Below are 6,000 nucleotides of genomic sequence, written 5' to 3' on the forward strand. Positions count from 1 at the left end.
TCCCTCACCATGGAGCCCTGGGCTGCGGTACTGCGGGATCAGGGCCCCCGCTGGGGCATTGCCCTAGGAGATGGTTTACACACTGTATCACTGTATGCTGATGACCTCTTACTGTATTTCAGTGATGTCACGAAGGTTCCCTCGGTGGTCGGGACATTACTGCAGCAGTTTGCCTCACTTTCTGGATTAATGATTAATTGGACAAAGTCCTGCCTCTTTCCCTTCGATCCTACACTCCCAAACCCAGGGTTGCACCTCTCTGGAGTTGCTGTTCCTTGGCAACCACACACATTTAGATATTTAGGCATCCATATCTACCACCACAGAGGGCGGTGTCCCCCATCAGATCCCAGATGGCTTTTTGGCAAACGCTGCCACTATCTGTGGCAGGCAGGATTGCCCTTTTGAAAATGATTGTACTCCCAAGACTATTATACTACTTTTCCAACCTTCCCAATACGGTAACCACTGCAGGCCCCTTGTCCCTTGCACGGGCAGCGCACTTGTTTCTCCCACTCACACGCTCGGCGCCGCCGGAGCAGCTTTTCCTTAAGGTGGCCCACAGCTGATACTGCAGGTCCCTGCGCCTCACAAGGGGAACTGTCCCGTTCGCCCCGGCCCTGGCCGTACTGGGAACACCTTGTGGCTCCGTAGTTGCGTCGGGAACTGAACTTCGGGTGTGGCATGCTGAGGATCTGCGCATGTTGGGCGATCTGTACAGTGATGGCAGGCTGATTTCGTTCCCCAATTTGGTTGCAGATGCGGGCCTTCTGGCAAGACAGTTTCTGTTGTATAACTCACTATTGCGATCTTTATCAATTGAATGGGGAGACTTAATGACTGCCCCCGACCCATCTACTAATACAACACATACAGGTGATGGGGCAGGGAAGACACCTGATTATGTGGTTTACGGATGCACTGTGAACTCACGTGGTCCAGGAGCATGCCGCACTGCGTACTGCCTGGGAGAGCGAATCGGCTACCCCCTTAACGGACCCGCAGTGGAAAACTGTTCTCTCTAGACATACTACTATACCTTGCAACTCCAGATTTTGACTTATACAATTTTACATTATCCATAGGGCATACCTTATGCCAGCTTGCATTAACAGATATTTCTCTTGTTGCGATGCAGCTTGTCCCCGTTGCAAACATCTCAATGCAGATATAATTCACATGCTATGGTCCTGCCCCTCCTTACATAACTATTGGAGAGCAGTGTTAGATTGTTTATCAGCATGCACAACAAGCACAATATCGTTCACATGGGAGGCCTGTGTACTGGGTTTATTCCCCAGAGGCACGCGTCACAGGGCCACCACAAGATTTTTAGATTTGGGTTTTTTGACGGCCAAAAGGCTGATAACCCGCAGATGGAAATCTGCAGCAGCACCTACCGAATTGGCTTGGAAACAGTCATTTGCGATTTGGGCGGGTGCAGAGGGGGTGGCGCTGAAGTGGGAAGATGCACTTGGGCTGCGCAAATACCCCCATCAGACAGCTGGGTGGTGATGCTGGCACACTTACAAAATCCAGGCACAGGCTCTGATTTAGAGGCGTCAGACTAGCATTCAGGATGGCCTTGCGTCCAACAAAAACTAGGGGCACACTGAGGAGGTCACCGGAACGCTTACCGATTGTTGCACTTCCATCCCAAACATGTAAGCCAAGACAAGGTAGACACCAGGCATCTGGAGCTAAAGTACGGCCCCAAAATACATTAATACACCTTGACGGCACCGAGGGGATTCCACATACATGAAGGCACAATCACGCAGTCATCAAATACTTGAAGATAAAGTACTCCATTGTTTAAGAATGTTAGTGTTTTTATTTGTTGCTAATTTAGGATCAGCATTTATATGTATACCTCTGTAAATGCATATACACTTCCGCGAAAGGGCTAAGGAAGAGACAAGAAGACTACCAATCTGTGTTTAACCCCAGAGACCCAATTTCTTCTCATACGGAACACTCCTACTTAGTCTCAAGCAAACCCCAACAACTGCAAAATGTAATGTATATGTTTAAATATTTCACTCATTGCTCTAGCTAATACCATTACACATGTCCTACTACTTGCTGTTAATCCTTATAATTATGCAAAATGCCTACCATTTATGACTATCTGTAGTATCAATGTCATCACGGAGTCAAACTGTTATGGTACAATTCAAATAATAATAAAAAGATTCCTGAAAAAAAAATACAAATAATTCTTGACCCTTCTCCCCATGGGAACAGTCCAGCTCGAAATGTCGTGTAGATTCTCATTATCCTAATGAGGCTACTGGATTTGGGCAGCAGAATCACCTGAATTGAGGTGTACTGAGTACAATTCAACACCATGTGATGCCTGTCGGCCTAATCCAGGTTTTCCAGCTAACTAGCAGCACCTCATCTCTGCCCAAGAGCAGGGATGATTGTGGCAACCAGGGGCATGACAGGAAGGACTCCTCAGGGGAATCATGGTCGATCAGATCTCATCCCTTTCTCTCAGTTACATTAGTCTCACACAGGCAAAGACAAGCAGAGGCAGAGTATAGCTCAATAATGGTTTATTGAAGTAACTCCATCTTGGATAAAATGGCATGTATTGCAATAACTAGGATGACAAATCACACTAAAAGGAAAGTGGTGACAATACGTCTAAAAAGACACCATCCCCATGTAGGCCAGGGATTCGGCAGTCTAAGCAAGCAGCTGTAGCGAAGATGTTCAGCAATCAGCATGCAGTTGTGGTCATCTGACTAGAATATCCCTCTAATGTGAATGGGATAAAGAAGTGTTTTATAATAAAACAGTTGATATTCTAATAAAAGGTACCCACGTAAGACTGTGTATGTTTCTGTGAATGTTGGAGACACAGCGTACCACTTTTGCCGGCAACCCTATCTGACTGCAGCTTTGAGGAAAGCACAGATTACAATGCTAAGAATATGATGCTTTCCTAGGCAAAGGAACAAATAGGTAGAGAAAATAAAACACCCCACAAATGTGGCTAATGCTAGAAAAATAAAGCAATGCTGCAATAAATGTAACTGGGCTAAAATGCACAACGTCAGGCCTAGGTTGTTAAAATAATGTGCCTAAAATATGGCTAAAATAGCTATACAACACCCTCCCCTTGCCGGTTCAAAGGTGGTTCAAAAGCCTAAAATGAATAAATGCTACTAAGATCTATTTATAAAAACATAGAAACATTAATGTCAATAATGACAAGCTAAAAGACACTTGAGCAGGAGTTAAAAGGGGGCCATTTAGCCAGCAGGCTAGTTGCTTGCTGACGCTTTAGCTTCTGGGGGGCACTCACTATATATGCGTTCGATGAAGCGGACGCGCATGATTAAACCGAGTAAGGGGAATGCTGCACTTGCTATTTTAATTCTATTGAAATTCTAATTCATTTTAACGGGGGCATTTGGGGCTATTTTGAAGGTAATCCTGATGTGTTTTACATTGCTAAGAATCGCTTGATCGCTATTTTAATTTTTTAGCTCTTACTTTTTGGAGACATAATTCGGGCGTTTTACTCCCTGAACCCCGGCAGAGTTCTTTTTGCTGCTGGTCTGCCGCTTGCCTCGAGGTTTGGGCCTGTTAGAGCCCACCTCCTTCTCAGCATCAAGCGAGCAGACATCTTGGGAGGATTCTTGGTCAGCAGGCTAGTTGCTTGCTGACGCTTTAGCTTCTAGGGGGCACTCACTACATATGTGGTCGCCGAAGCGGACACCCGCATGGGCGCGCCAGCGGTGCACCAAATGCAAGCCCGTCTGCGCCCGTCCGCGTCCGGAAGGGGCCGGGCATTATGCTGCTAAACACTGTGTTACCTATCTTAATCAGGACTTGTTTTCTTTATATAAAGCCCCTGCCAATTACTGCTGCAGGCAATTAGACCCTGCAGTAGATATGAGTGCCGTTTGCAATCATTGTCACTGGAAGCCCTCGCCCCATCTGGAAGAAGGTGATATCTTAGACTCATATAGTAATGAGAAGCCCTCCAAACCAAGCACGACATGGGGTTTAATTAATGCCCGCTCTTTGATTAAACACGCCTTTGAAATCAATGAATTGATCAAGTCAGCTAACCTTGACTGCCTTTTCATTACGAAAACCTGGGCCAGAGCTGACTCTGACCCTGATTTTTTAATTGCACCACCTCCAGGCTATTCTTTTGTTTGACACGATAGAGAAGAAAAAAGAGGAGGAGGGTTAGCCATCATTTAAAAAAAAGATTTAAGTTGTTCCTTATCGGAACTTAAGGCCATCCCCCAGATATGTGAAGATGCTTACTTCAAAATTAAAGTTCAGAATAGTCTGGTCATTGAAGGCCTACTTCTATATAGACCGCCGGGCCCCAAGAATGCTTTTTTGGCGGCCTGGCCATCACTGCTGGAGCCACTGCTTCTAGCTAAGAATGCTTTGGTATTAGGTGACTTCAACCTAAACTTAGATGATCTATCCGACCCTATCTTGGCAGATTTTACCAGCTATATGCAGAGCTTGGACTGGCATTTTGGAGATATTGCTCCTTCGCACACGGCTGGCCATATGCTGGATGCCATCTTAACAAGATCAGGATTGATCTCTAGGAATGGCAATAGGGAGGTAGACTGGTCAGACCACTTTTTATTATTTTTTAAGCTATCTCGGCTGCCTCCTATACCTAAACTGCCTCTTAGCATCGCCCAAAAAAGACCTTGGCATAAAATCAACAAGTCCAATTTTCCTTAGGCAAAGCTAGGAGGAGGCTCTCACCTTGAGATTTTTGACCAGGGTTTGAAAAGGTACCATTGATGCGCTTGCACCCCTAGCCGTGATAACTCCTAAAGTCTGACGTGTTCAGTCGGCACCTTGGTACTCAGAGGAGTTGAAAGATCTACAAAGAACTTATCGCAGGCAGGAGCGGAAATGGCTACTGAATAAAACCCATTTAGAAAGGGGAAAACTTAGGGAAGCCCTTGGGAAGTATAAAGTGGCCATTAAGCTAGCGAAAACCTTACACTTTTCTAAAGTAATCAGAGGGGCTTTGAACTCGTCTAAGGAACTGTTTAACACAGTTCGTGCCTTGACATCTTCTACGTCAGTAGTTTCGCCGTTAGAAAATTCTCCACAATTCTGTCAATCTGTGGCAGATTTTTTAAATAATAAAATTACCAATTTGCTGACGGACTTCAGCCCCCCCCTCCTTGACTTAGAGGGCAAAGCTTCTTTGTGTTATGTAGAGCCAGTGTACGCATTGGACAGCTTTCAATCTCTTTCTGCCAACAAAATCTTTGACTTTCTCATGGCAGCGAAATCAGGCGCACCTACGGATCTCTGTCCACCTCACATCTTAAAATTAGCCCCTTGGCCGGTGGCCACGGCTTTAGAGCCAGTGTTTGCAGAAATTCTTCAGGAAGGGATTTTCCCGGCGGTCTGGAAGCAGGCCACAGTGATTCCTCTCACTAAAAAAAATGGGAAAAGATGCTGCTGACCTTACAAATCTTCGCCTGATTTTGTTACTGCTGTGTTTGGCCAAAATGTTAGAAAAACATCTAAATTATGAGTTATCTGTTTTCCTTCAAGAGAATGGCAAACTGGACCCATCTCAGCACGGCTTTGGTGGTGCTCATAGCACGGAAACAGCACTAATTTCTACTTCTGACATTATTCGTCGTAGAGGCGATTTGGGAGAAGGTACGATTTTGGTTCTGCTGGATTTGTCAGCAGCTTTTGACACTATTTCTCCCACCATTCTGCTCAATCGTATGTCCCAGGTCGGAGTGAGAGGGAAGGCTTGGAAGTTACTTAGCTCTTTTCTCATGGATAGAACGATCACGGTGGCCTGTGGTGACCATCGGGCTTCCCCTTTCCATCTTCCATGTGGAGTTCCGCAGGGGTCTTCCCTTAGTCCGACACTTTCTAATTTATACATGGCGCCCCTGGTGAACCTGCTACGTTCATTTGGCTTCCAGATTGTTTCCTATGCAGACGATACGCAGGTGATTGTGCCCGTTT

The sequence above is a fragment of the Pleurodeles waltl genome, chromosome 9 (assembly GCF_031143425.1).
Source record: "Pleurodeles waltl isolate 20211129_DDA chromosome 9, aPleWal1.hap1.20221129, whole genome shotgun sequence".
NCBI lineage: Eukaryota > Metazoa > Chordata > Amphibia > Caudata > Salamandridae > Pleurodeles > Pleurodeles waltl.